Raw genomic sequence first — 27,220 nt, forward strand, 5'->3', positions numbered from 1 at the left:
AGCTATACCCTCAGTTCTAATTGTCGTGGTTTTTCCTGCCTCACAAATGACCGGGAGACGTAGAAGATTCTTCAAGAAGGGTTAAACTTTAATTTGCAAATCAAAGCTGAGACAGTCATTGAGCTAGTCGCTGATTGCCCACCGATCCTCGGACACCGGCATTTTTTATAGCAATCTCCTGGTCCAGTTACATTAGCATATGTAATCGATCTATAGTTGCGTATTACACGTACTACATGTACATCATGTCCCTATTGTTCCTATCAATTGTCTTAATCATGTTCTGATCTACATCTCTTAGCTACCTCTCATTAACATACCATTGTCTTCTACATTTTTAAGACTTCAGTCTCCTACCAAATTGGGTACATGCATAGCAAATAATAAACTCAGAACTGAGCAATGTTCTAATCTACATTTCTTTAGCTCTTTAGCTACCTCTCATTAACACACCATTGTCTTCTACATTCCTAAGATTTCATTCTACTAAATTGAGCACATGCATAGCAAACTGACTACATAATTTTGGTTACACAGCAAATGATACAAGTTTTATACTCCATAATATTTTTATACTCCAATATAATCAACAAGCTCCAAGTCCTGGGCTTCTGTACCTCCCTCTGCAACCGGATCCTTGACTCCCTCACCAGGAGACCACAGTCTGTGTGGAGCAGAAATAACATCTCCTCCTTGCTGACAACCAACACCGGCGCACCTCAAGGATGTGCTTTAGCCCACTGCTCCACCCTCTCTACATTATAACTGTGAGACTAGGTGCAGCTTAGATCTATAAATCTGCTGACGACACAACAATCAGTGGCGGAGTCTCAGATGGTGACGAGGAGGCATACAGGAGCGAGACAGTCCAGCTGGCTGCAACATCTTTGCACTCAGCGTCAATAAAACCAAGAAATTGGTTGTGGGCTTCAGGAAGGGGAAGTTGAGGGAACACACACGAGTCCTCACCAAGTGATCAGAAGTGGAAAGAGTGAACAATTTCAACTCAGTGTCAATATCTCTGAGGATCTATCCCAGGTCCAACATATCGATGCAATTACAAAGAAGGCGTGAAAGCGGCTATATTCCATTAAGAGTTTGAGGTGAATGGGTATGTCATCAAAGATACTTGCAAATTTCTATGGATATACTATGGCGAGCTTTCTAACTGGTTGCATCACTGTCTGGTATGACAGGGAGGGGCCACTGCACAGGATCAGAAAAAGCTGCTGGAAGTTGTAAAGCCTGCCAGCTCCATCATGGACACTAGGGTTCCCAGAATCCAGGGCACCTTCAAAAGACAATGGCTCAAAAAAGGTGGCATCCACCAATAAGGACCTCCATTTCCCAGGACATGCCCTCTTCTCATTGTTGCCATTAGGGAGGAGGTACAGGAGCCTGAAGACCCCTCTTCTCATTACTACCATCAGGGAGGAGGTACAGGAGCCTGAAGACCCCTCTTCTCATTACTACCATCAGGGAGGAGGGACAGGAGCCTGAAGACCCCTCTTCTCATTACTACCATCAGGGAGGAGGGACAGGAGCCTGAAGACCCCTCTTCTCATTACTACCATCAGGGAGGGGGTACAGGAGTGTGAAGACACACACTTAATGATTCAGGAACAGCTTCTTCTCCTCCACCATCAGATTTCTGAATAGGCAATGTACCCATGAACACCACCTTGGTATTTTTCCCTCTTTTTTTGCATTAGTTGTTTAATTTAATTTTCATTTTTTAGTTTTTTTATGATGTACTGCTGACACATAACAGCACATTTCACAACATATGCTGGTGATATTAAAGCTGCTTCTGATTCTCTGATGAGTGCGAAATCGAGGCAAGATGTGGCAACTGCAGTCTAGACAGTGGGGTGAGACTGCATGTTTATATCCAGCTAGACTGATGTATGTAGCATCATTTTCTGGCTTCTCCTCTCTTCCTCACCAGCCCTTGACTTGAAACACCAGCTGGGTGTTCCTCCTCTCCACAGATGCACTTTGTGTGTGTTGCTCTGGATTTCCAGCATCTGTAGAGTCTCTCGCATTTATGAGACAGAGGAGAAGAATTAGGCCATTGGGCCTATCAAACCTGCTCTGCCATCTTATCATGGCTGATTTATTATCCTTCAACCCCATCCTCCTGTGTTCTCTCCATAACCTTTGACCCTGACTAATGAAGAACCTATCAAACTCCACTTTAAATATACGCTATGATGGCCTCCACTGCCATCTATGGCAATGAATTCCACAGATTCACCACCTTCTGGATGTTAATTCCTCCTCATCTCTGTTTTAAATGGACATCCCTCTATTCAGGGGGTTCCCAACCTGAGGTCCATGAACCCTTTGGTTAATGGTAGGTGTGCGTGGCATTAAAAAGGTTGGGAACCCCTGCTCTGTTCTGATGCTGTGGCCTCTGGTCCTGGACACACACAAGAGGTGTTCTCCACATCCACTCTATCTAAGCCTTTACATATTCAGAAGGTTTCAATAAGCTCTCCCCTCTTTCTTCTAAACTCCAGTAAGTACAGCCCAGAGCCATCAAACGTTCCTTATACATTAACCCTTTCATTCCTGGGATAATTTTCATGAACCTCCTCTCCAATGTCAGCAGATCATTTCTTAGATAATGTAAATCTGTTGGATACGTGGAATTCATTGCCACAGGCAGCTGTGGATACCAAATCATTGGGTATGTTTAAGGTAGAGGTTGATATATTCTTGTTTAGTGTGAGGTGGTACACTTTGGAAGGACAAACTCCAAGGCAGAGTACAAAGTAAATGGCAGGATACTTGGTAGTGTGGAGGAGCAGAGGGATCTGGGGGTACATAGAAACATAGAAAATAGGTGCAGGAGTAGGCCATTTGGCCCTTCGAGCCTGCACCGCCATTCAGTATGATCATGGCTGATCATCCAACTCAGAACCCTGTACTTGCTTTCTCTCCATACCCCCTGATCCCTTTAGCCACAAGGGCCATATCTAACTTCCTCTTAAATATAGCCAATGAACCGGCCTCAACTGTTTCCTGTGGCAGAGAATTCCACAGATTCACCACTCTCTGTGTGAAGAAGTTTTTCCTCATCTTGGTCCTAAAAGGCTTCTCCTTTATCCTTAAACTGTGACCCCTCGTTCTAGACTTCCCCAACATCAGAAACAATCTTCCTGCATCTAGCCTGTCCAATCCCTTTAGAATTTTATATGCTTCAATAAGATCCCCCCTCAATCTTCTAAATTCCAGTGAGTATAAGCCTAGTCGATCCAGTCTTTCTTCATATGAAAGTCCTGCCATCCCAGGAATCAATCTGGTGAACCTTCTCTTTGCTCCCTCTATGGCAAGAATGTCTTTCCTCAGATTAGGGGACCAAAACTGCACGCAATATTCTAGGTGCGGTCTCACCAAGGCCTTGTACAACTGCAGTAGAACCTCCCTGCTCCTGTACTCAAATCCTTGTCCACAGATCCCTGGAAGTTGCCTCACAGGTAGATAGGGTAGTTAAGAAAGCTTATGGGGTGTTAGCTTTCATAAGTCGAGGGATAGAGTTTAAGAGACGTGATGTAATGATGCAGCTCTATAAAACTCTAGTTAGACCACACTTGGAGTACTGTGTCCAGTTCTGGTCACCTCACTATAGGAAGGATGTGGAAGCATTGTAAAGGGTACAGAGGAGATTTACCAGGATGCTGCCCGGTTTAGAGAGTATGGATTATGATCAAAGATTAAGGGAGCTAGGGCTTTACTCTTTGGAGAGAAGGAGGATGAGAGGAGACATGATAGAGGTGTACAAGATATTAAGAAGAATAGACAGAGTGGATAGCCAGTGTTTCTTCCCCAGGGCACCACTGCTCAGTACAAGAGGACATGGCTTTAAGGTAAGGGGAGGGAAGTTTCAAGGGGGATATTAGAGGAAGGTTTTTCACTCAGAGAGTGGTTGGTGCGTGGAATGCACTGCCTGAGTCAGTGGTGGAGGCAGATACACTAGTGAAGTTTAAGAGACAACTAGACAGGTATATGGAGGAATTTAAGTTGGAAGTTATATGGGAGGCAGGGTTTGAGGGTTGGCACAACATTGTGGGCCGAAGGGCCTGTAATGTGCTGTACTATTCTATGTTCTATATGTTCTATGTTTTATGTTCTAAATCAGAAGTTCCCAACCTGGGGTCCATGGACCCTTTGCTTTATGGTATTGGTCCATGGCAACAAAAAGATTGGGAACCCCTGATCTAAGTAATCAGTCGAGCACCCGAGAGAGTGGCCAGGGGCCATTTCAGCACGCTAACCATTAAACAGTACCTACAACAGGCCATAGAGTCATGGAAAAGTACAGCACAGAAACAGGCCCTTCAGCCCATCTAGGCTTTGTGGTTCAAGGGCATTGGAGTGATACCACCAGTCAGTATACTCTCCACTGCACATCCATAGAATTTTGTCAAAGTCTTTGATGACATGCCAAATCTGCAAACTTTTGAGAAAGTAAAGGCGCTTTCTCTGTATTGGCACTTGTGTGCTGGGCCCGGGACAGTTCCTCTGAAATGATAACGCCAAGGAATTTTAAAGTTGCTGACCCTCTCCACCTCTGATCCCCCAATGAGGAGCTCCTGACAGACTTCTGGTTTCCTTCTCCCGCAGTCAATGATCAGCCCCTAGGTCTCGCTGACATTGAGTGAGAGGTTGTTGTTGTGGCACCACTCAGCCACATTTTCAATCTCCCTTCCATATGCTGGTTCGCCAACACCTCTGACTCGGCCAATGCCAGTGTCGTCGTTAGCAAACTTAATTATGCAATTGGAGCTGTGCCTGGCCTCACATAAAGCAAGTGGAGCAGGGGGCTAAGCACACAGGCTTATGGTGCACCAGTGCTGTTGCCAGTCTGAGCTCACCGGGTTCTGCAAGTGAGGATCCAATTGCACAAGGAGGTACTGAGACCCAGGTAATGGAGCTTATTGATCAGTTTTGAGGGGTATATTGTGTTGAATGGCAAGCTATAGTCAATGAAGAGCATCCTGACGGCTGCATCCTCACTGTCCAGATGTTCCAGGGCTGAGTGAAGAGCCAGTGAGATGGCATCTGCTGTTCACCTGCCATCTCAGTAGGCAAACTGGAGGGAATCTACAGCCCCCCAGGTCTTGTTTTTTAACCCCCCCCCCCCAATGGTGGGACAAACTTTCTATCTACGCTTTCTATGCCTCCTAAGAGTTTATAACACACTTTAAACCACTTGTTATAATGCTGTTTATATTGTAAACCCTCCAAGAGGATTGCAGCCTTGTGCCAAGATGAGGCCACCCTCAGTGTGGAGGAGCAACTCTTTATATTCTGCCTGGGCAGCCTCCAACCCCATGACATGAACATTAATTTTTCCTTCCAGGCAATAAACTTCCACCGTTCCTCCCCTCCTCTATTTCCTACTTTGACCGTTCATTTTTTCTTACCGGCCTATTACTTTCGCCTTAACTTTCTCTAATGATCCACTTTCTTCTCCTGTCAGATTCCTTCTTCTCCAGCCCTTGACCTTTCCTACCCATCTGGCTTCTCCTGTCATCTTCCAGCTAACCTTCCCCCCACTCCCAACCTTTTTTATTCTGGCGTTTTCCCCTCCCTTCCAGAAGAAGGGCCTCAGTCTGAAACACTGACTGTTCATTAATTTCCATAGATGCTGCCTGACCTGCTGAGGTCCTCCTGCATCTTGTGTGTGTTACTCTGAATTTCATATCTGTACTTTAACCTTTAACTTTATTTGGATATCAATCTTTATTCCTTTTAACTCAAAGTTGCACATCGCGCCAACACACTGCAGCAGATTCCTGAAGCACTATAATGAATACGGCAAAAATCATGTTAATCCTTGATTTTATCTTGAGAACGTCACTCTTCAAGCCTCCTTTCCGGGCCAAGCCCACTGAATCTCTCCCCATGGTTAAAACAAGTGATTCTTGTTTAAATGAACAATTTGTGAATAATTGCTGCCTGGAGCAATAATTTCAATGTGAGTTGTGTAGTAAATTCACATAGTTTTAGATAAAATCTCAAAGCTAAGAGTCATGCAGAGTAAAATATAAGAATAAACAATGTAAAGCGTTTTGTACTCTTATTGTATTTTTAATACATTTAATAAAGTCAACACTACGATTTAAAGCAACAACTCAAATGAACTTTGCAACATGGGGGGGCCCCCATCACAGACCACACCAAGTTCAGACAGGGCCCTTCAAATATAACTTTTGTAAACAGAAGCATCTGCTTTATTTCTTCACTTGTCAAGTTTTAATAGCAGTTTCAGCCTAATTGATAATGGTTACGATGGACAAGTTCTAAAATGTAAAAATGTAATAGATCCGTAAGATTACAACTTTGCTTATCACCCCTTAACCAGAAGCCAGCGATATCTTTGCCCCATACGTCATCCTACAGGAGGCGGAAATTCGACGCTTGGACTGACAGACACGACAGCCAGTAGCGGTGTGGGAGCGGGCGGAAGTTGTTGCGGCTGGGCGGGTCTGCTGGTGCGGGCGTTGCTGGGCGATGGCGGACGGGCTGTAGGCGTCGGGCGGCGGCCTCGGGATCCCGAGTGTCATCGGGCGGACAGGTGAGCGTCACTGGGGGATTCACCGTGACTGGGCCCCGCTTATAGGGCGTTCTTTCCTCCTTACCCGACCGGCGACCCGTCGGCCCATCGTTTCTGTAACTTCCCCTCATCCGGCTCTCCTCGACTCATTCACACCCTCTTCACCTCCCTTCCCTGTTTCGCCTCACCCATCCAACGCAACCTTTACCCCTTCTCCGCTCTCAATCCAACACCCCTCTCATCCCTCAACCCATGCACTCCTCTCCTCACTCTCCACCTCATCCCATCGCCTCCCATTCAACCTCTTCCTCCACCTCACTACATTAACTCGCCTCTACCCATCCGCCCTCCACCTCTCTCCTGTACTCCCTCCTTATCTCCCACCCCACCTTTCCCTCCCATCTCACCACCTCACTCAATCTATCCGCCCTATCCCCACCTATCTTTCTTTCCTCCACCAGTCAACTCCTTTCCCACCCGTAATCATCTCCCACCCCTCCTTTACATTCCCATCTCTCGACCCCCTCAACTGTCTCCATTTCGCCCATCTCCCTCCCATAACCCTCCTCATCTCCATCTCCCACGTATCCCCCCCACCTGTACCTCCCTTATCCCCTTCAACCCATCTGCCCTATACCCACCAACCTTCCCCTCTCCACTTCTCAACTCATTCTCCTCCCTTCTCATCCTGTAATCCCCTCACTCCCATCCGTGACCTTTCCCTAACTACCTTCCTCTCTCCACCTCACCCCTCGCCCTTTCTGCCTCAACCCATCCACCTCATCCCCACCTCTCCTTTCACCCCATGCCCCCCTCCTCTCCTTCTCATCTCCCACCCCTCCCCTCCTTCCCGTCCCTCCAATTGCTCCATCCTACCTACTCCCTTTCCCTCCACCCTGGAACTCAACCCGTGGAGCCCATTCACATCTCTTGAGCTATAGCTCATTATATAACCTTCCTCTACTATGGACAGGATCTCTTTACAGATGCATGTTGTTGGATAGCTGTTTATCCTTCAAACACCACTTATAATATCTGGTCTTTAGTGCTGTTTGTCTCTGTGTGTGTGACAGTTAAATGTAATTTCACCAAAATGGTTTTGCTGAAACAGAATCAAGACATGATCAGCTGTGGTTGCTACTTAAACTCTCAGACTGGACCTTGATTGAGGAAGGGAAACCTTTTACTTCCAGATTGAGCTTTCAGTTTGAGGAAAACTCATTTTGCTGCTTTTAATATTGACTCAAAGATAATTTAAAGTAAACAGCATGGAACTGGGAAATTATTTTTGAGCAAACACTGCATTGTTGTGGCTTCCCTTGGCGCTCTAAATAGCAGCTTTTTTTCAGATTAGATGATGCCCTTCATAAATCAAAGTATGGGATGTTATGGTGAAGTTGTATAAGATGTTGGTGAGGTCTAATTTGGAGCACTGTGTGCAGTTTTGGTCACCCAGCTACAGGAAAAATGTAACTAATGTTGAAAGAGTACGGAGAAAATGCTGCCATGTCTGGAGGACCTGAGTTATAAGGAAAGATTGATTAGGTTAGGACTGTATTCCTTTGAACATAGAAGATTGAGAGGAGATTTGATAGATGTATACGAAAATTATGAGAGGTATAGACAGGGTAAATGTGTTTTTTTTCCCACTGAGGTTGGGTGGGACTACAATTAGTCATGGATTAAGGTGAAAAGTTTAAGAGGAACATGAGGGGAAACTTCTTCACTCAGGGTGGTGAGAGTGTGGAACGAGCTGCCAGCACAAATGGTGCCTGTGAGCTTAATTTCAACATTTAAGAGAAGTTTGGAGAGGCATATGGAAGGTAAGGGTGGGGAGGGCTCTTTTACTGGCATAGGTTGATGGGAGTTGGCAGTTTAAATGGTTTTGGCATGGACTAGATGGACCGAAGGGCCTATTTCTCTGCTGTACTTATCTATGATTCTAATATATTGAGCGATCTGGAGGTAGCCTGGGTCTAACCATTGGAGCCATCTGTCTCGCTCTTGCCCTTCGGTTCCCAAGTCGGGGGGGGGGGGGTTTGTGAAAGCGATGCAGAGGAGTGTAATGTTGGAACAGCGAGCAGCTGTTCTCCCGCTCTCACTGTTGCAGGGGTGATCTCTCCTTTGCTGATGAGAGAGATACCGAAGCGCAGGGATGGACTGCAGTTTTTGATAGACTCTAGATCAAGCTGTCTAATGCTTGCATGTTTGGGGGGGGGGAGGGATGCTTCTGGTTCAAGTAGGAGGTGGGGAAACATTGATGCTGCTGTGTGGGAGAGGCGGCTTTGGGTTTCTTATAACTATCCCTTGAGAAAGGTCCTGACGAAGGGTCTTGACCTGAAACGTCGACTGCTCACACGTTTCCGTAGATGCTGCCTCCAGCATTTTATGTGTGTTGCCTTGGATTTCCAGCATCTGCAGATTTTCTCCTGTTAGTGTTACAATCATTCATTCTTTGGGGTTTCTTGTTTTTTGGATGTCCCTGCGAAGAGGAAGGATTTCAAGGATGCCATTACACCACAATCCGCTTAATGGTAGTGGTCCATGGCATTAAAAAAAAGGCTGGCAAGCCCTGATGGTAGGTTAAAAGCATTATGGAGAAGAATAGCTGTGAGGGACTGAAGTAATTTTTTAGTATATTTAACAATTTTTTAACTTAAGTTTATTTTGAAAGTTTCTTCACTATTTGAGTAGTTTTGTAAGGTTTTTGAGTGTTTCTAAATACTTCACATAGTAGGCTGGTGGCATAGTGGCATCAGTGCCAGACTTCAGAGCAAAGGCTCCCGAGTTCAAATCAGGAGTGAAATGGGAGGGTTCAAACCTAGTCACACTTACATTGAGTCCAAAGTGAATCTGACCTTAGTACGAAGCAACCTCTGGGCTGCCTTAACAATGCCAACTTTCCATTGTTTGATTGCCCTTGTGTTAAACAGTTTCAGCGTTCTGTCAGGTACAGTGCTCTGGACTGAGTTGGATTGTGAGCATTTCATCTGTAGCTAAATCCATGTCATTGGGTAATGGGTGGCAGGGTGGAGATTAGCCAAAGGAAGTGTAATGTGCTCCATGCCCCCGCTAGCCTGCTTAGCCCCCCCCACCCCCAGTCAAGGTTACGTGAAGACATGGGAGCAGGTGGTGGATGGTCGTATGAGCAGCTAGTATATATCACAAGTACTGGTTATGCAAACACTGATGCCAGGCAGACAATCTCCGAAGAGTATTGATAATAGCTGGGTCACCCGTTTTGTGAAGACACTGCCCATAAAAAGACAATTGCAAACCACTTCTGTAGAAGAATTTGCCAAGAACAATCATGGTCATGGAAAGACTGTGGTCATCTACATCATACGACACAGCACATAATGAACGAACATTTGTAGTTTTGAATTAACCTCCATCGAATACAGAAAACCAGCAGTGAAGAGTGCGGTACTGTTGAAGGTGCCACCTTTTTGCTGATGTTGTTAAATAGTCTCTATCCTCAGTTAGATGTAAAGATATCAGGCTGTCAATTTTGTTTGTTGCAGGAGTGATGGCACTCTCTCCCTCACTAGTGAGAGAGTCTGAGATGTTGAAGTGTTGGGATAGACTCTAGATTATGGTCTCTGGGGCTTTGCTATTGCTTACATGGTGGGTGGTGGGGATTAATTCTTTTGCAGGAGGAAGTGGGGGGAAAGTTGGTGCTTTTGCTGCTGCTTGTGTGTGTGGGGGGGGCTTTGGGGTTCTACCATTTGTCATTCTTTGGGTTTTTTTTCTCTTTCGTGAATGTCTGTGAAGAGTAAGAATTTCAGGTTGTATACCATATACATTCTGTGATATTAAACTGAACTAGTTGAAGAGTCAAGGCGCTATCAGCACCTGGCCAACATCAAGAAAAAACCATTGTCATTATCTGCCAAAGCAAACTTCCAATCAGTACTGTGATTATGATTGTAATCAGGAGTCTGTTTCTCTCACATTGAAAATTATTTCATTCCAGTCTCTGGTGTCGCCACACGTTTCCATGGTGACTGCATGTCTTCTATGGTAGAGTGAGGCTTCCTTTGGTACTAGGTCCAAAAATAAAAGTTTGATTCCAGTGCAGAGTTGTTTTAACTTTCCATTTCCTCTTTTGCTAATATTATCGCACTCTCAGCTGTTGGGGAAGCTTGCTTTAGTTAACAGTTTAATTAGTGAAACGTATTAAAGAGCCACTTCTACCTTTGTGAGTCTCACTTCTACAGCAAGCTAAAAACCAAGCACAGAGTGGGTGATGAATGGCACAATTAGTGGAACTACTGCCTCATAGTCCAGTAACCTTCACCCAAACTGGTGCTCTCTGCGAGGAGTTTGTGCATTCGCCCTGTGATCGTGTGGGTTTCTACTGGGTGCTCTGGATTCCTTCCACATTCCAAAGAGCCACAGAATCATTGAGTTATAGAGCACTACAGTGCAGAAACAGGCCCTTCTGCCCATCTAGTCCATGCCAAACTTAATTCACCTAGTCCCATTGACCCCTACCTAGACCCTCCACAACCCTCCCATCAAAGTTCGCTCATTATGTGCCATGTCGTATGATGTACATGATCATGGTCTTTCCATGACCATGATTGTTCTTGGCAAATATTTCTGCAAAACTGATTGGCTATTGTCGTCTTCTTGTGGGTAACCTGTGAGCTTTGTTCAGTGCTCCGGTTTTCTTTTACGCCCCCGAGACACACAGGTTGAGTAAGTTCAAAGTACACACCTGTCTTTATATACCACCCTGAGACTCATTTCCTTGCAGACGTTCACAATAGCGCAAAGAGCTACAATAGAATCAATGAAAACCTGTGCAGAAATAGAAGACAGGCATTTATTATCAGAGTGTACATCGCGTAGCCAATGTGCAAGAGAAGACAAACTGCAAATACAAAAACACATAATAATAACTAGTGTTGAGGACATGAGTTGTAGATTCCTTGAGAGTGAGTCCATGGATTGTGGTGTCACTTCAGAGTTGAGGTGAGTGAGGTTATCCACGCTGGTTCAGGAGCCTGGTGTTTGAAGGGTAATGAAAGTTCATGCCTCCTTCCTGATGGTAGCATGGAGGTCCATAGATTAATGAGGCATTGTAACTTGCCCCTGTTGTGGAAGGGAGGGGTAGAATCTTGTTGAAAAGAATCCAAACAGGACAAAAAATAGGATCAATCTATAGAGTTAGTGTAAAATGGGTGCTTGATGGTCATACTGCAGTCTGGGCCAAAGGGCCACTTTCTGTGCTGTATTTATGACTGCTCCTCTAAAGTACTTTGATCTGAAGTAATGAAAGATGTAATATTGTTTGGATTGAGTTGAATGAGCACATCTATATGAAATGCTGTCGTAGGAAAACAGCATCCATCATCGGGGACCCCCACCACCCACGTAATGCACTCTTGCTACTGCCGTCAGTAGGAGGTACATGAGCCTCAGGACTTGTATTGGCAGTTTCAAGAACAGTTATTACCCCTCAACCATCAGGTTCTTAACATAAGAATGTAAGAAATAGGCGCAGGAGTAGGCTATCTGGCTCGTCGAGCCTGCTGCTCAATAAGATCGTGGCTGGTCTGGCAGTGCACTCATCTCCACCTACTTGCCTTTTCCCCATAACCCTTAATTTCCCTACTATGCAAAAATCTATATATATATATTTACTGAGGTAGCCTCCACTGCTTTTTTTGGTCTGAGAATTCCACAGATAATGAAAGAGGATAACTTCACCCAACTTCACTTGCCCCATCATTGAACTGTTCCCACAATCAATGATCCCACTTTCAAAGATAATCTCATTATTTCATGTTCTTGTTATTTATTGCTATTTATTTATATTTGCATTGCATTGGTTGGCTTCTGCACTCTGGTTGATCTTTCATTGATCCTGTTAGTTACTATTCTGTTTCCACAGGAAAATGAATCTCAGGGTTACATGTGGTGACGTGTATGTACTCAAATAAAATTTACTTTGGAGTTTTTTGAACTTTGAAGTTATGATTTGGGGTTAACAACATTGACACAGGACCTTGGCAATTATTTATTCATAGAAATATAGTGAGGAATAGGCTCTTCTGACCCAGCCACACTGCCTTGCAATCTCCCTGATGATGGGACAGTTCACAATGACTTATTAACCTACTGACCAGTACGTCATTGGACTGTGGGAGGAAACCTATGTGATCACTGGGAGAACGTACAAACTCCTTACAGGCAGCAGCATGAGTTGAACCCGGGTCGCCTGTACTGTAAAGCGTTATGTTTATCTCTTATGCTACTGTGCCATGTAAAAAGGAGTTGTGTGTGAACAAGTTAAGACAAAGAAAAGGTCATTAAATTATATTTTAACATTCAACGCAGAATGTATTCATGCACATATTCTTAACTTTTTTTAATGTTTCTTTTGTTTAACAAGGGTATGAAATGAACTTTTCTGAGCAAATAATAGAGGCAAAAATAAAATCATAGAATGTTCGAGTTATAGAGAAGTACAGCACAGAAACAGGCTCTTCAGCCTATCTAGTCTGTGCTGACCTACCTAGACCCATTGACCTGCACTGGGGCCATAGCCTTCCACACCCTATCATCCATGTACTTATCCAGACTTCTCTTATTGTTGGGAGATTTTCTGGACCAGAACTACCTAAAGAAGGGAGGAGAATGTTCTGGGTTCCCTTGGAGCCCTGTCAATCCCTTTTATTGTTTGGACTAGAAAGATATGAAAAAAATGTACATTTTTGTGTACCCTTTTTAGTGTGAGAGAGAGAGGGAGCCTGTGGGATGTTGGTGTTGGGATGGACTGTTTATTTGATGGTTCCTAAATCATGGTGGTTATTGCTTTCATGGCAGGTGGTTGGGGGGGGGGGGTCTGGTACTTTTGCTGAGGCATATGTCGGGGAGGGTTGATGCTGCTGCTTATAGAGGGTGAGGGGGGCTTTGGGGTTCTGACATTTTCAGTCTTTCATTCTTTGGACATTTTCTTCTGTTTTGTGGATGTCTGTGAAGAGTAAGAATTTCGGGTTGTATACATTCTCTGGTATTAAATTGAACCATTGAATTGTTCTCCTGTAAAGGAAAAGTGAAGTAGAATTTAATAGAAGCATTGTTTTTAGCTTTAGTTGTCACATGCATTGAAACACGCAGTAAAATGTGCCTCGTGCGTCAGGGGCAGCCAGCAATTATTGCCATGCTTCATTGCCTGCCCACAACCGTCTTTGGAATGTGAGAGGAAACTGAAGCACACAGGTCATATACAAACTCTTTACAGATAATGCACCCTGATCATGTAGCTGGCACATTGTAAAGTGTGATACTAACCTCTATGCTACAGTTGTTAGTAGTCTTGTCCTTAGCTCCTTCATTATGTTTGTGTCGTATGACGTGGTGATCATGGTTTTTTCATGACCATGATTGTTCTTGGCAAGTTTTTCTACAGAAGAAGCCTTTGCCTTCTGGGCAGCGTCTTTACAAGATGGGTGACCCCAGCCACTATCAATACTCTTCAGAGGTTGTGTGCCTGGCGTCAGTGGTCGCATAATCATGACTTGTGATATGCTCCAGCTGCTCCTGTAACTTCATGTGACCTTGATTTTGGGAGGGGGTGGTGGGGAGGGGCTTAGCAGATGCTACACCTTGCCCAAGGGTGACCTGCAGGCTACTGGGGGGAAGGAGCACCTCGCACCTCCTTTGATAGAGATATATCGTCAACTGCTTACCCTTAGTAGAGGCTCGATATCTGGCTCTAACGTCGTTTTCAGTGCAAAAGCTGAGTGCATGATTTGTTAACTCAACCTTATTTTAATAACCTTATTAACCCAAAGGATTATGATGAAGGCATAAATACTTCTGACCATTTATTCTCAGTTGTATTATACTTAAATAGGTGCTAAATATTCCAGTGAAAAGGTTTCTAGCATCAGTAACTTGTTAGAATTAGAGTAGTTCAGAATATTCAGAAATTGTTTTGTCATCTCCTTGTAGGTGTTTAATTGAACATGTCTTCATGGGTTATCTGTAAAAAGGTCATTAAGTAGTTAACTCTACAGATCTATGACCATTCATTAGGTCTATTCTGTGCTGTATCTCAATAAATGTATAATCACAGCACAGTTTACTATGACCAATTAACCTACCAACTGGTACGTCTTTGTACTGTGGGAGGAAACCCACGTGGTCATGGGGAGAACGTACAAACTCCTTAAAGACAGTGGCAGGAATTGAACCTGTGTCACTGGTACTGTAAAGTGCAGAACTAACCACTACTGACGCTACCATACTGCATCTTTCAAGCTACAGGGAAGGGGGATGTATGGGCCACCGAAGAGGGAAGATGCGTGTTAGGGTGAAACTGAAAGATACAGGCGATGGTCCTTGGTTGACAGAGTGTGGTGAAGATTTCTCAAACTAAACTGATCTGTTAGGAGAAGTAGGAAATAAAAGTCAAGTCAGGTTTATTGTCATTTAACATGTATGTCGTCAAATGAGACACTTTCAACCAATCGGTGTAAAGCACTGTAGTACACTTAACACATAATCACTTGTGAAAGTAAGGATAAAATCTACCAATGAATTGTGTATAAGTAAACAAAGTAAAGTGCTTAAATATTGTAAGGTACAGTACAGATTAACCGGTGACACTTTGAATATGACGCGGCAGCCTGAGGGAAGAAATTGATTCTCATCCTGACCATTCTTGTTTTTATGCAATGGAGTCTTCTACATAATGGTAGAAAGTCAAAGAGGATGTTGGATGGATGGGATCCTTGATAATACTAAGGGCCCTGCATACACAGCACTGCTGATAAATGTCCCTAATGACCCCTATGATCCTCTCAGCTGTTCTCGTATTCCTTTGTAGGGACAACTGGTTCAATGTTTGAATTTTCCTATACCAGGTGGAGAGGCAACTTGTCAGGACGCTGTCAATGGTGCTCCTGTAATATTTGGTTAAAAGCACCATTGAGAGCATCCTGACAGGTTGCAGGGAAGAGGATAGTGGAAGTGTCAGATATAAAGCACTGCAGAAGCTGGAAATTTGAAATGCTGGAAATTCTCAGCTTGTCAAGTAGCATCTGTGGAGGAAGGAAACAAAAACTACAGTTACAGGGTCATCATCTTCAGAACTAGTCCATATTGTTGCAAGCTTAATGGATTTCCCAACACAGGGTCCACAAACCCCTCAGCATAGAAAATGTTGGAGACCCCCTGTTTTAAGTACTGATGTAAGGTTACCTGCCTGAACTTGTTTGAATCGTTAAATCTGAGGTTGATAAATGAGCAAATTCAGAAAATCAATTGGCATTTCTCAAGCATATAATTGGGCTTCAGTGCAACAGTGGAAGAGGTCAAAAGCAGGAAAGGTGAGGAGAAATGAGGAATCGAAGTGAGACAACTGAATCAGAATCAGATTAATACTGCCGATACATGTCGTGAAATTTGTTGACTTTGCAACAACAGTACAATGCAATACATAATACAGGTAAAAAAACATGAATTTTAGTGCAAAAGTACTACTAAAGTAAGTACTGCAACAGAAGAAATAATAAAAAAAAAAGTAGAGGTAGTGTTCATGGGTTCAATGTCCATTCAGAAATTGTATGGCATAAGGGAAAAAGCTGTTCCTGAGTGTGTACCTTCAGGCTCCTGTACCTCCATCCTGATGGTAGTGAGAACAAGGTATGTCCTGGGTGAGAGGAGTCCTTAATGATGGATGTCGCCTTTCTGAGGCATCACTCCTTGAAGATGTCCTGTATACTATGGGGGCTAGTGCCCATGATGGAGCTGACTAAGTTTACAACTCTGGCAGCTTATTTCAATCCTGTGCGGTAGGCACCCCCATCCCCCAGTGATACAGCCAGTTAGAATGCTCTCCACGGTACAGCTATAGAAATTTGTGAATGTCTTGGGTGATGTACCAAAGCTCCTCAAACTCCAAATGAAATATAGCCACTGTTATACCTTCTTTGTAACTGCTTCGATATGTTGGTTCCAGGATAGATCCTCTGAACCAGAGGATCCAGGATCCAGAAACTCAAAATTGCTTACTCTTTCCACTTCTGATTCCTCTACAAGGACTGGTGTGTATTTTAAGCCTTGAGTCACCAGAGGAGGTATTGTGTAACTTGGTCATCCAATCGGTGTTTTTCTTCTCAAGGGTAGAGGAGACCCTGTTATGCTGAACAGAAAAATCAGGCAGCTCCATGATACAGCTGATAGTTGCTTCTTGATGTCATCAGCTACCCCGGTGGATCTCGAATGCTATCAGTGTGGAGTTTGCACAGCCTGTGTGTTACTGATGAAACTGTATCTGAAACTAGGTACAGTTCTTGCCTCTACACTGAAGGACAGATATGGTTCACTGGGTTGATTCCTGGGGTGTCGTGGTTGACATACAGAGAAAGATTGAGCAGGTTGGACCCATGACAATTGGAGTACAGAAAATGAGAGGTAATGTCATTGAAACAGAAGCTTGAGGGGCATTGATGGTGGATGTTGTGTTTCCCTGAGTGGGGTGTAATATCACAATAGTCACCTCCCATTTAAGATGGAGATTTATTGAGATACAGTGTGGAATAGGCTCTTCTGGCCATTCGAGCCACGCTGCCCAGCATTTCCCCCGATTCTAATCCTAGCCTAATCACAGGACAATTTACAACAACCAATTGGCCTACCAACCAGTACGTGTTTGGATTGTGGGAGGAAACCAGAGCACCCGGAGGAAACCCACATGGTCATAAACTCCTTATAGACAACGATGGGAATTGAACCAGGGTTGCCTGTACTGTAAAACGTTATGCTAGCCACTATGCTATCATGCCACCCCTAGTGTGAATACGTGGAATTCTCTACCTCAGGGTGTGATGAAGGTATAGAAGGAGTCTGGCAGATATAGAGTATGGTGAGTGAATAGGAAGGTGTTTTGTTGGCCATGACTAGATCTGTCACAATTCAGTTGGCTTCCTCTTGCTCTTCTATGGGGGGGGGGGGGGGGCGGGAATGCTGGAGGAATTTGTGGTGGCAGTGAATGTGGTGGAAATTGGGAACTAATTCACCAAATGTAATGATTAGTGGGATGGAAGGAGAATCCAAGGAATCTAGCTATGTTCAGGAGTGTGAGAGCAGAAGTACAGGAAATGGCACTTGAGCCCTGTCAGTTCTGGAGGAGCGGAAACTGTTGTTATAAAAAGAAGGAATATCTAGGAAGCACTGTGTGTGGAAAGTTTTGTTACTAGAGGAAGAGAAACAATAAGAAAGAAATACTATTAGGAGGTTGGGTAGGAGGAGGAGGAGGTACCATCAAGATGCTTACGGCTTTAAAAATGGACATTGGATGTCTTCTGAGATGAGGGAAATTTGAAAGGCACAGGAAGAGCCCACGATGGACCCCATGAAATTGTTGCAGAGTGGAAATAGCATACTTACAGGAGCAGAAGGCAAATCAGCTGTCAGTGCACCAGGTAAAGAAGTGAGGGTGGACCCTAAATAGGATTGAGACAAGAATCTTTCCACACAGATATGACCAACTTAAGCTCTGTAGCTACTTTTTTTTGATTAGAGGAAAGATAATTTATTCACTTTCATGGTAAGGTCTCACACAAAATGCTGCAGGAGCTCAGCAGGTTGGACAGCATCTACAGAGGGGAAATATACAGTCTTGATGAGGGGCCTCAACTGGACTATCTGTTCCCCTCCGTAGATGCCATCTGACCTGAGTTCCTCCAGCATTTTGTGTGTGTTACTCTGGATTTCCAGCATAGAACATAACAGTTCATGAACAGGCCCTACAGCCCGCAATGTTGTGCGGATCCAGCTAAAAAGTAAATCTAACCCACCCCCCACAAAACACTAATCCCTCCTACCTACACAATGTTCACATCCCTCCATCTTCCTCACATTCACATGCCTATCTAAAAGTCATTTGCAGAATCACTTGTGTTTATAGAAGGGTCTGTGTTAAGAAGAGGCAAAAGGACCTCAGATTAATTTTCCTGCCTTCAGACTAATTGGAGAAGTGCTATACTTGTGTTCTTTTGCTAGTTATGTGCTATATTCTGGACATTTTGTATCCACTACTTATGAAAGCATCACATGCTTCATATGACATTTTTTTCTGTTGAATTGTGATGGATGGCAAAATCCAGGGATTGTTGGAGATGTCACAGAGTTGCCCTTTATTCTTGTGGCTCGCAACTGGAGAACTCTTAACCAATCAAGACAGCAGTGTTCCAAAGTTGGCAAGCACAGTGAAATATAACTCAATGCATAAAGCAAGGAACGAATATAAATGCATACAGTTCTAACCATAGTCCCCATAAAGCAGCAAACAGCCCAGGTCTTGTTTGTCGAAGGGCATGGAATTTAAAAACACTGTGTTCACTGGAATTCAGAAAAATTACAGGGTGGGGTGGGGGGAGACTTTCATTGAAACCTACCATGTCTTGAAGGGCCTAGTTAGAGTGGACATAGAGAGGATGTTTCCTATAGTGGGACAATCTAGGACCAAAGGGCACAGTGTCAGTATAGAACAGACCCCTCAGTTAATAGTATTGGTCCACGGCTTAAAAAAGGTTGAGAACACCTGGTATAGAAGGACGTCCCTTTACAACAGATGTGAGGTGGAATTTCTTTAGCCGGGGGTAGTGAATCTCTGGAATTCATTGCAACAGATGGCTGTGGAGGCCAAGTCATTGGGTATATTTAAAGCAGAAGTTTAGTGGTTCTTGATTAGTAAGGGCGTCAAAGGTTACAGGATTGAGTTCAAGAGCCGAGATGTAATGTTAAGCTATATAGGACCCTTATCAGACCCCACGTGGAGTACTGTGCTCAGTTTTGGTCATCTTACTACAGGAAGGATGTGGAAACTATAGAAAGGGTGCAGAGGAGATTTACAAGAATGTTGCCTGGATTTACAAGAGTGTTGCCTTATGAGAATATCCTTGGAGCAATGGAGGATGAGAGGTGACCTGATAGAGGTGTATAAGATGATGAGAGCTGTTGATTGTGTGGATAGTCAAAGGTTTTTTTCCCAGGCTAAGATGGCTAACACAAGCCGGCACAGTTTTAAGGTGCTTGGAAGAAGGTACAGAGATGTCATGGGTAAGTTTTTTACTCGGAGAGTGGTGAGTGCGTGGAATGGGCTGCCGGCTATGGTGGTGAAGGCAGGTATAATGGGGTCTTCTAAGAGACTCCTGGATAGGTACATGGAGCTTAGAAAAATAGAGGGCTATGGGTAACCCTAGGTAATTTGGAAAGTAAATGCATGTTTGGCATGGCATTGTGGGCCAAAGGGCTTGTATTGTGCTGTAGGTTTTCTGTGTTTCTATGCTACAGGGAGAATGGATTTGAAAGGAATAATAAATCAGCTATGATGGAATGGGGAAGCAAACTCAATAGACCAAATGGCCCAATTTTGCTCCCATGTCTTAGTGTCTTAGAGAGCACAGAACCAGGCCCTTTGCCCTAGTCCAGGGGTCGGCAATGTTTACCACTAAAAGAGCCAATATGGACCCATTTCCCACAGAAAAGAAAACACTGGGAGCCACAAAATGAAATAACACTGCATACAACGGTTTTTTTTTGCCTTTATGCTATGTATAAACAAACTATAATGTGTTGCATTTTTGAAATTGATGAACTCCTGCAGAGAAAACGAAATTACATTTCTGCATGCAACAAAAACATTTTGAACTCCGAAAAAAAGACGTTGGGTTGAAGGTTACTACATAGGTAGCCTACCTTGGATCGAAGAATTAAAAGAAAGCGCGCACTGGCAGGTGTCAGGCATTGGCAGTGGTGATGTATATTAATAGCGATAAAAAACACGTTGTAGCGGTGTAGCGCTACACGCAGCGCTAAAATAAAGACTGCAGTCAAAGGTAACTTTATTCGAACTAAACAGCCTTGCTTTTAAGCCTCCCTCAACCCAGCCCCCATGGACGCAGATGCTGCAAAAGACGCGTACTCACAAACCCCCGTAGGCTATCTCCCTTAGCCGGAATGCTGGCTAATTGTGAGGAAATGTATCGCCACACTTAGATTGTACAAGATCACCATAATCTTCAAATTTAGAATTACATTTCAAAAGCTAACAAACTAACATAAAATACATTTTAATTAAATACTGACCAATTATTTCCCAAAGCCACAGGGAGCCGCAGCACAGAGGTGAAAGAGCCACAAATGGCTCGGGAGCCGCAGGTTGCCGACCCCCGCCCTAGTCATTTAAACTGCCTACTCTCATCTACCTGTACCCTGACCATGGCCCTCCATACCCTACCATCCATGTCTGTATCCAAATTTCTCCTTAAGCATTGAAATTGTTGAAGTTTCAAAAACTCTTAACTGATTTGACTGCCATTATAAACCTCAGAGATTAAGTTTTAGGTGTGGAATGCTCGTGTAATTGAGATTGTCCCAGTATGAATTCATGGAACACTTCATGCAGTTTGCTGTTTCTGTCTGTGAAGCCTTCCTGCTGCTCAGTGATGTAGCTAACCAAGAGACCACAATTTGACTCTTGGTGGTTGACAAATAGTGGTCTAGTTAGTTTAAATAGTGCTCCAAAATATGCCAGAGTTTGAGCACTGTAGATGGGTGGGGCAAGAAAAACTCTGCACTCTCTTAACAGGAAGTAAATGTGCTGGCGGTTCAGAGCAGTGAACTGTGTGGGGGAAGGGAAACAGCAAGTCTTTCTTCATTGCTTTTGTCGGCTGTCTGTGTAGGTTGGGAGGGACGTAATGAAAATTCATTACCAGCGGCTTATGGCAAATACTATCTATCAAAACCTGAATGTTTTGGATATCCATTCAGATGTCTGGAAACCAGGAATAAATGTCCCCAATTTTCCCACAGATTTTCTTTTAAATGTTACTTTTAAATGAAAAGCTGTGGGAATTTTGTAATTATTGGCTGGGCTGGAGCTGCGGGACTTTAATGTAGGAGCTGGCTGGTATATAAGGGAACTTCAGTTTTGCAGTGTGTAGGAAGTAGCAGCAGCGAGTCACACAACTGGTGAATACCCACTGAGGTTGTTTTTGACACCTTAACTGAAACATTAGAAGTTTGATTCTACAGAATATCAGCTTGCCTTCTCATTTATGAAGTTAATGCTTTTGTTTTAAATTGCATTTTCAGAAGGATCCTTTGATTTTGCACAAACTTGTGCTGCATGAATGCAGCCCATGAAATGTTACTTTGCTCAAAGCTACATATTGATTTTCTTGTAAATCTTTCACTTTCTTAAATTTGACATTTGACCTTGTTGGTTCTACATTCAGAGGCATCCTTCCACTCGGTATCCTGTTACAACTGTCCAACTACGAGTCGACCTTCATTCTGGGGTGAATTGCTCTGGCAAGACTGGCATGCATTTCTTGTTATTCGCTGCCCTGAGAAGGTGGCACCAGCGAACAGCGCTACCATGGATGACATCCACCAGATGGTCCTCAAAACTCTTTCTTTCACCTCTTTTGCATCTTTTTCTTTTAAATGTTGCTCTGGTACTGTTGGAGCCTGTGATCTACAGTTCGATGGTGTGTTTTTGGGCTGATTGAGCGATCTGACGCTTGTCCGTCTCCAGGAAAGTTCCAGCAGGTGAGCCTCAAGTCCTAGAAGTTTAGAGATGGGGCAAGAGCCCACAGTCAATTCTCTTTCTTACTGATTAAAGTGTTGAGGAAGATTGAAATCTCTGAGGCAAATCTGGAAGGCAAGCAAGTGTTCAGCACCATCCACCAGCCTGTCTGCTAGAGGGAGGTGTAAGCGTGTGATGGCCTCTTCCTCTTTTTCTTGCTTTCTCTTGTCCTTCCCGAGGAAAGACCTCGCATTTAAAAGGTCTCCCTTTCTCCCCCAATGCTGTCGGACAATGATACCTATGTTCTGGGTCTGTGGTTTGAGGATTGGACTGTAGTTCCTGGTCACTCCTTTTTCTATTGCTACTTTATTTTGGATGGCTTTGAATTGGGGTGGCCTGTAGATAATGAACACTGAGCTGAAATGAATATGGGCTTTGATTTTTGTGTTTAATTTTGAGTTGTCGTTCATTCGTTCTTGTTGGAGTTTGAGAGATTTGATTTTTGTGTGTGGGTGTTGGGTTGGTGTTTCTTTGTTTCGTTGACTGTGGGAGAAATGAATCTCGGTTGTATACTGCATACACACTTTGATAAATGTACTTTGAAACCTTTGGATCTTTTAATGTTGTACGGCTTTGATTCCCTAAGAGATTACTGCACCATCTAGGACATGCCCTCTCCTCACTGGGAGGAGGTCCAGGAGCCTGAAGAAGCACACTCCATATTTTATGTGTTTGTTTATTAAGGTACAATGTGAATAGGCCCTTCCAGTCAGTGATTTAACCCTGGCCTAATCACAGGACAAATTACAATGACCAATTAACCTAGCAATCAGTAGGTCTTTGGAACACGGGAAACCAGAGCACCTGGAGGAAACCCACGCGGTGACAGGGAGAATGCACAAACTCCTTACAGGCAGCGGTAGGAATTGAACCCAGTTCCCCTGTACTGTAGAGCTTTGTGCTAACTATGCTACCAAGCTGTCCTATCAATAGTATTATTTCCTGAATTTAAAAAATGTGAATTAAGATTAATTTCTCATTGATTAGACCTCTGCTTGTCCTTTTAATCTAATCATTTTGATATATTCCAGGTTCAAGAACAGCTCCATCCCTTTAACCGTTTGGTTCTTGAACCATCGGGCAAAACCCTAATCACTACAGTTTAGCATCACTGTGACCACTTAGGACTAAAATTTGGACATTTTTGTTCTAATTGTATTCTGGTCATAGTTATGTATGATTTATGTTTATACTGTTTTTGTGAATGCTGCTTATCTGATACTATGCACCTTTGATGCTGCTGTGCATTTTCCTTTGCACCTGTGCTTACATGTACTTGTGCATGTGTGAACAATAAACTCAACCTTGACTTTTGAGCAGGAATTATGGTCACACTGAGGAGCGGAGGTGTTTAAGGTAGCTCCTCGAGGGCAACCCTCCTAAAAGTTGAGGTGCATGAGACTCCCGGTGTTGCAACTCAATTCAAGCTGCTGAAGGAACTCAGAAGATCAGGCAACATCGGTGTAGGCAGAATTATGATCCGGTTTATTAGCACTGACATCTGTTGTGAAATTTGTTGTTCTGGGGCCTCAGTGCACTGTAAAACATTAAAAAAAATTACTGCAGTTACAAAAAGAAATAGAACAAACTTGTGCAAAAATGTGAGTTGGTACTCATGGGTTTAATATCCATTCAAAAATCTGATGCCAGTAGGGAAGAAGCTGCTCCTAAAATGTTGAGTGTGTCTTCAAGCTCCCATACCTCCCCCCTGATGGTAGTAATGAGAAGAGGGCATGTCATGCTTAGTGGAGGTCCTTCATGATGGACATCACCCTTTTTGAGGCATCACCCTTTGAAGATGTCCTTGATGGTGAGGAGGCCAGTGTCTATGATGGATCTGGCTGAGTTTGCAACCCTCTGCAACTTATTCCAGTCCTGTGCAATGGCCTCTTCATACCAGTCAGAACGCTTTCCATGATACATCTGTAGAAATTTGCTATAGAGTTCTTGTTGACATAAAAAGTAAATGTAGCTGCTGGTACGCCTTGCCTCCTTTGTAATTGTATCTCCATCACTCTTGGCCCAGAACATCAACAATGCCTTTACATATTTAGATGCTGCCTGACCCACTGATTTTCTCCAGCGCCTGGTATTTTTCCCCCTCAAGAAAGTACCAAGGATTTTCAGCCTAAGCTGTTTGAAACTTATTTTTCAACACAGTCTTTGTCATAAGCATCACATAGTCTGCAGATGCTGGAAATCTGAAGCAACACACGCACAAAATGCAGGAAGAACTCAGCTGGTCAGGTGGCGCATATGGAAATGAGTAGATCCTTGATGTTTTGGGCCAAGATCCTTCAGGACTGGAAAGGAAGAGGGAAGATGTCCTGGAGCCATGTTTCTGCAAGCAAGCAACAGTTCCTTATCTCGTGCAAGTGTAGCTGCAGATGAATGCTGTCCAGCTCGTCTTCCACTGAGCAAACACTGGAGTGTCCAGCCCCCAACTCAGTACAGAATCCATTTGGCACACAGCCAGTTCTGGCATTCCCTTCTCCAGCGGCTGCAGCGGGTGATTGTGAGGCACAGCAGAGGCCACGCAGCTCCCCGGCCATCAGTTTCGCCAACAGATGGGTGAATTGGACTGGCAATATTCTACTTTACCAATATCCAACAGAGTCTCTGTGATCACAACAAAAACATTCTGCTCCATCCATTGGATCGTGCACTGTTACTGACACTTTTTACCTTGTGTGGCTTGCAGCCATTGAGCACATCTACATGAAACACTGTCATCGGAAACCCTCATCATGCTCTCTTCTCACTGTGGCCACGAGGCCTCTGGACTCACACCACCAGGTTCAAGAACAGTTACTACCTCTCCACCGTCAGGCCCTTGAACAAAAAGGGAACAAGTGAGTTCATACACTCATCCATCCATTGGGATGTTTCCACAAACAGACTCTTTATCTCATATTCTCATTATTTATTGCTATTTATATTTGAATCTGCACAATTTATTATCTTTTGCATTCTGGCTGATCTTTTTTTGATCCTGTTATAGCTACTATTCTATAGATTTGTTGAATATGCTTGCAGGAGAATGAATCTCAAGGTTGTATATGGTGACATATACAGTATGTACTTTGATAATAAAATATACTTTGAACTTTGGCTGAAGTAACTGCCACATTTTGCGCAGCAATGTCAGCTCCACCTCTATTCAGCAACTTGCTAGTGGGGTATTCTCACTCAAAGTTGTGACTTGTGGTGCAGTGAAATGCATTGAAGGAGCTTTTGAAAAGTATGTTCTTTTTCCATGGGTGAGTAGCAAATTATCTTGTGTTTGCTGCTTAATGCCAGCTTTGTTTTTTATTGAACAATGTTGTGTAAATGTAGTTCAGTGATCTTACCTATCTTTTTTTAAATAAACTTATTATGCCTTTAGATTCGGTGAAACAGCTTAGGGCTGACAATATCAGATAAGCATCTGTCTGCATTTGTCTTTCACATTGACCATGATGTCATTTATTCTCTCCTGCCTTTGATCCTATCACAGACTTTTTCTTTTGTCAGCTTCCCTTTTGTCAAACTTCTGTTTTTTGACTTTTTAACAGCCGCTATTATAAACTCATCACAGACGAGCTGCTCATCTCTCTATATTTACTGCCATTACACCACTGATGTTTCGAGCAGCAATGAAGGTCCTCCATCTCTGGTGGTGTTCAGGGTTTCCTTTGTCATGTCAGCAGCTTCCTCTTGGCTTTCACTACTGTCACATCACACTCAGGATTCTTCATTGCTGTTTCCATAACAATTTTGTTTTGTCACTCAGGCTTGTTATCCCTGAGCTAAAGCCCTGAACCAGGAGGATCTGATTGAAACGTTTAAGGGGGATCTGATTGAAACATTTAAGATAATTAAAGGATTTGATAGGATTGAGGCAGGCAATATGTTCCAGATGTTGGGAGAGTCCAGTACCAGAGGGCATGGATTGAGAATAAGAGGTCAGTTATTTAAAACAGAGTTGAGGAAGAGCTTCTTCTCCCAGAGAGTTGTGGAGGTGTGGAATGCACTGCCTCGGAAGACAGTGGAGGCCAATTCTCTGGATGCTTTCAAGAAGGAGCTAGATAGATATCTGATGGATAGGGGAATCAAGGGATATGGAGACAAGGCAGGGACTGGGTATTGATAGTGAATGATCAGTCATGATCTCAGAATGGCGGTGCAGACTCGAGGGGCCGAATGGTCTACTTCTGCACCTATTGTCTATTGACCGGTGGACCACTTGTAGTCTGGCCTCTACCCTTTGACCTGTTTGGCATGGGTGACCCTACCCAGAGACAAAGCATAAAGCCCTGACTCCCAGACAGCGTAGCTCTCTGGGCCACTGAGACACACAAGCCTCCAAACCCTATGACAAGGTTTTGATTTTCTTGGAAGATAAAAATTAGCTTAATAGAAGCTAATTTAAATTAAAAGACGCTAATTTTAAAGATCAGCTTTATTTGTCACATGTTCATTGAAGCATATAGTGAAATGTGTGTCATTTGTGCAAATGACCAACACAGTCTGAATGTGTGCTGGGACTCAGGCATGCAAATACATTGGACTTTTCAATTTAATAACTTGAGGGGAGCTATTTGGAAATAGATCCATAAGTTGGATGTCGGTAATGCAGAGCAGACAGTACTGGACAGTATTTATTCCTCAACACACATAAAATGCTGTAGGAATTCAACAGGTCACACCAACGTCTATGTAAATGAATAAACAGTTAAAATTTCAGGCTGAGACCCTTCATCAGGACTGGAAAGGAAGGGGGAAGACGGCAAAATAAAAAAGGTGGGGGGAGGGAGGAGCAGCTAGCCGGAAGGTGATAGGTGAAGCCAGGTGGGAAAGGTTAAGGGCTGGAGAAGAAGAGATCTGACAGGAGAGGTGAGTGAACCATCAGAGAAAAGGAGGAGAGGACCCAGGGGGAAGAAATAGGCAGGTGAGATGAGGTTAAAGGTCATGGTAGGGAGGAGAGGTTGATGGGGAAATGGATATTTGTGCCATCAGGTTGGAGGCTACTCAGGCGGGGTATAAGGTGTTATTCCTCC

At 43.7% G+C, this 27,220-nt stretch overlaps 1 protein-coding gene across 1 annotated transcript in view; it reads left to right on the top strand.

The window, feature by feature from the left end:
- Positions 1-6,434: 6,434 nt before the first annotated feature.
- wasf2 (WASP family member 2) overlaps positions 6,435-27,220 on the top strand; it is a 66,175-nt gene continuing 45,389 nt past the window's right edge. Inside the window, exon 1 of the mRNA XM_059949184.1 lies at positions 6,435-6,586. The gene's annotated coding sequence lies outside the window, so the exon portion shown is untranslated. The remainder of the gene's footprint in view (positions 6,587-27,220) is intronic.

The sequence above is a fragment of the Hypanus sabinus genome, chromosome 24, assembly GCF_030144855.1.
Source record: "Hypanus sabinus isolate sHypSab1 chromosome 24, sHypSab1.hap1, whole genome shotgun sequence".
In the NCBI taxonomy this organism is placed as follows: Eukaryota; Metazoa; Chordata; class Chondrichthyes; order Myliobatiformes; family Dasyatidae; genus Hypanus; species Hypanus sabinus.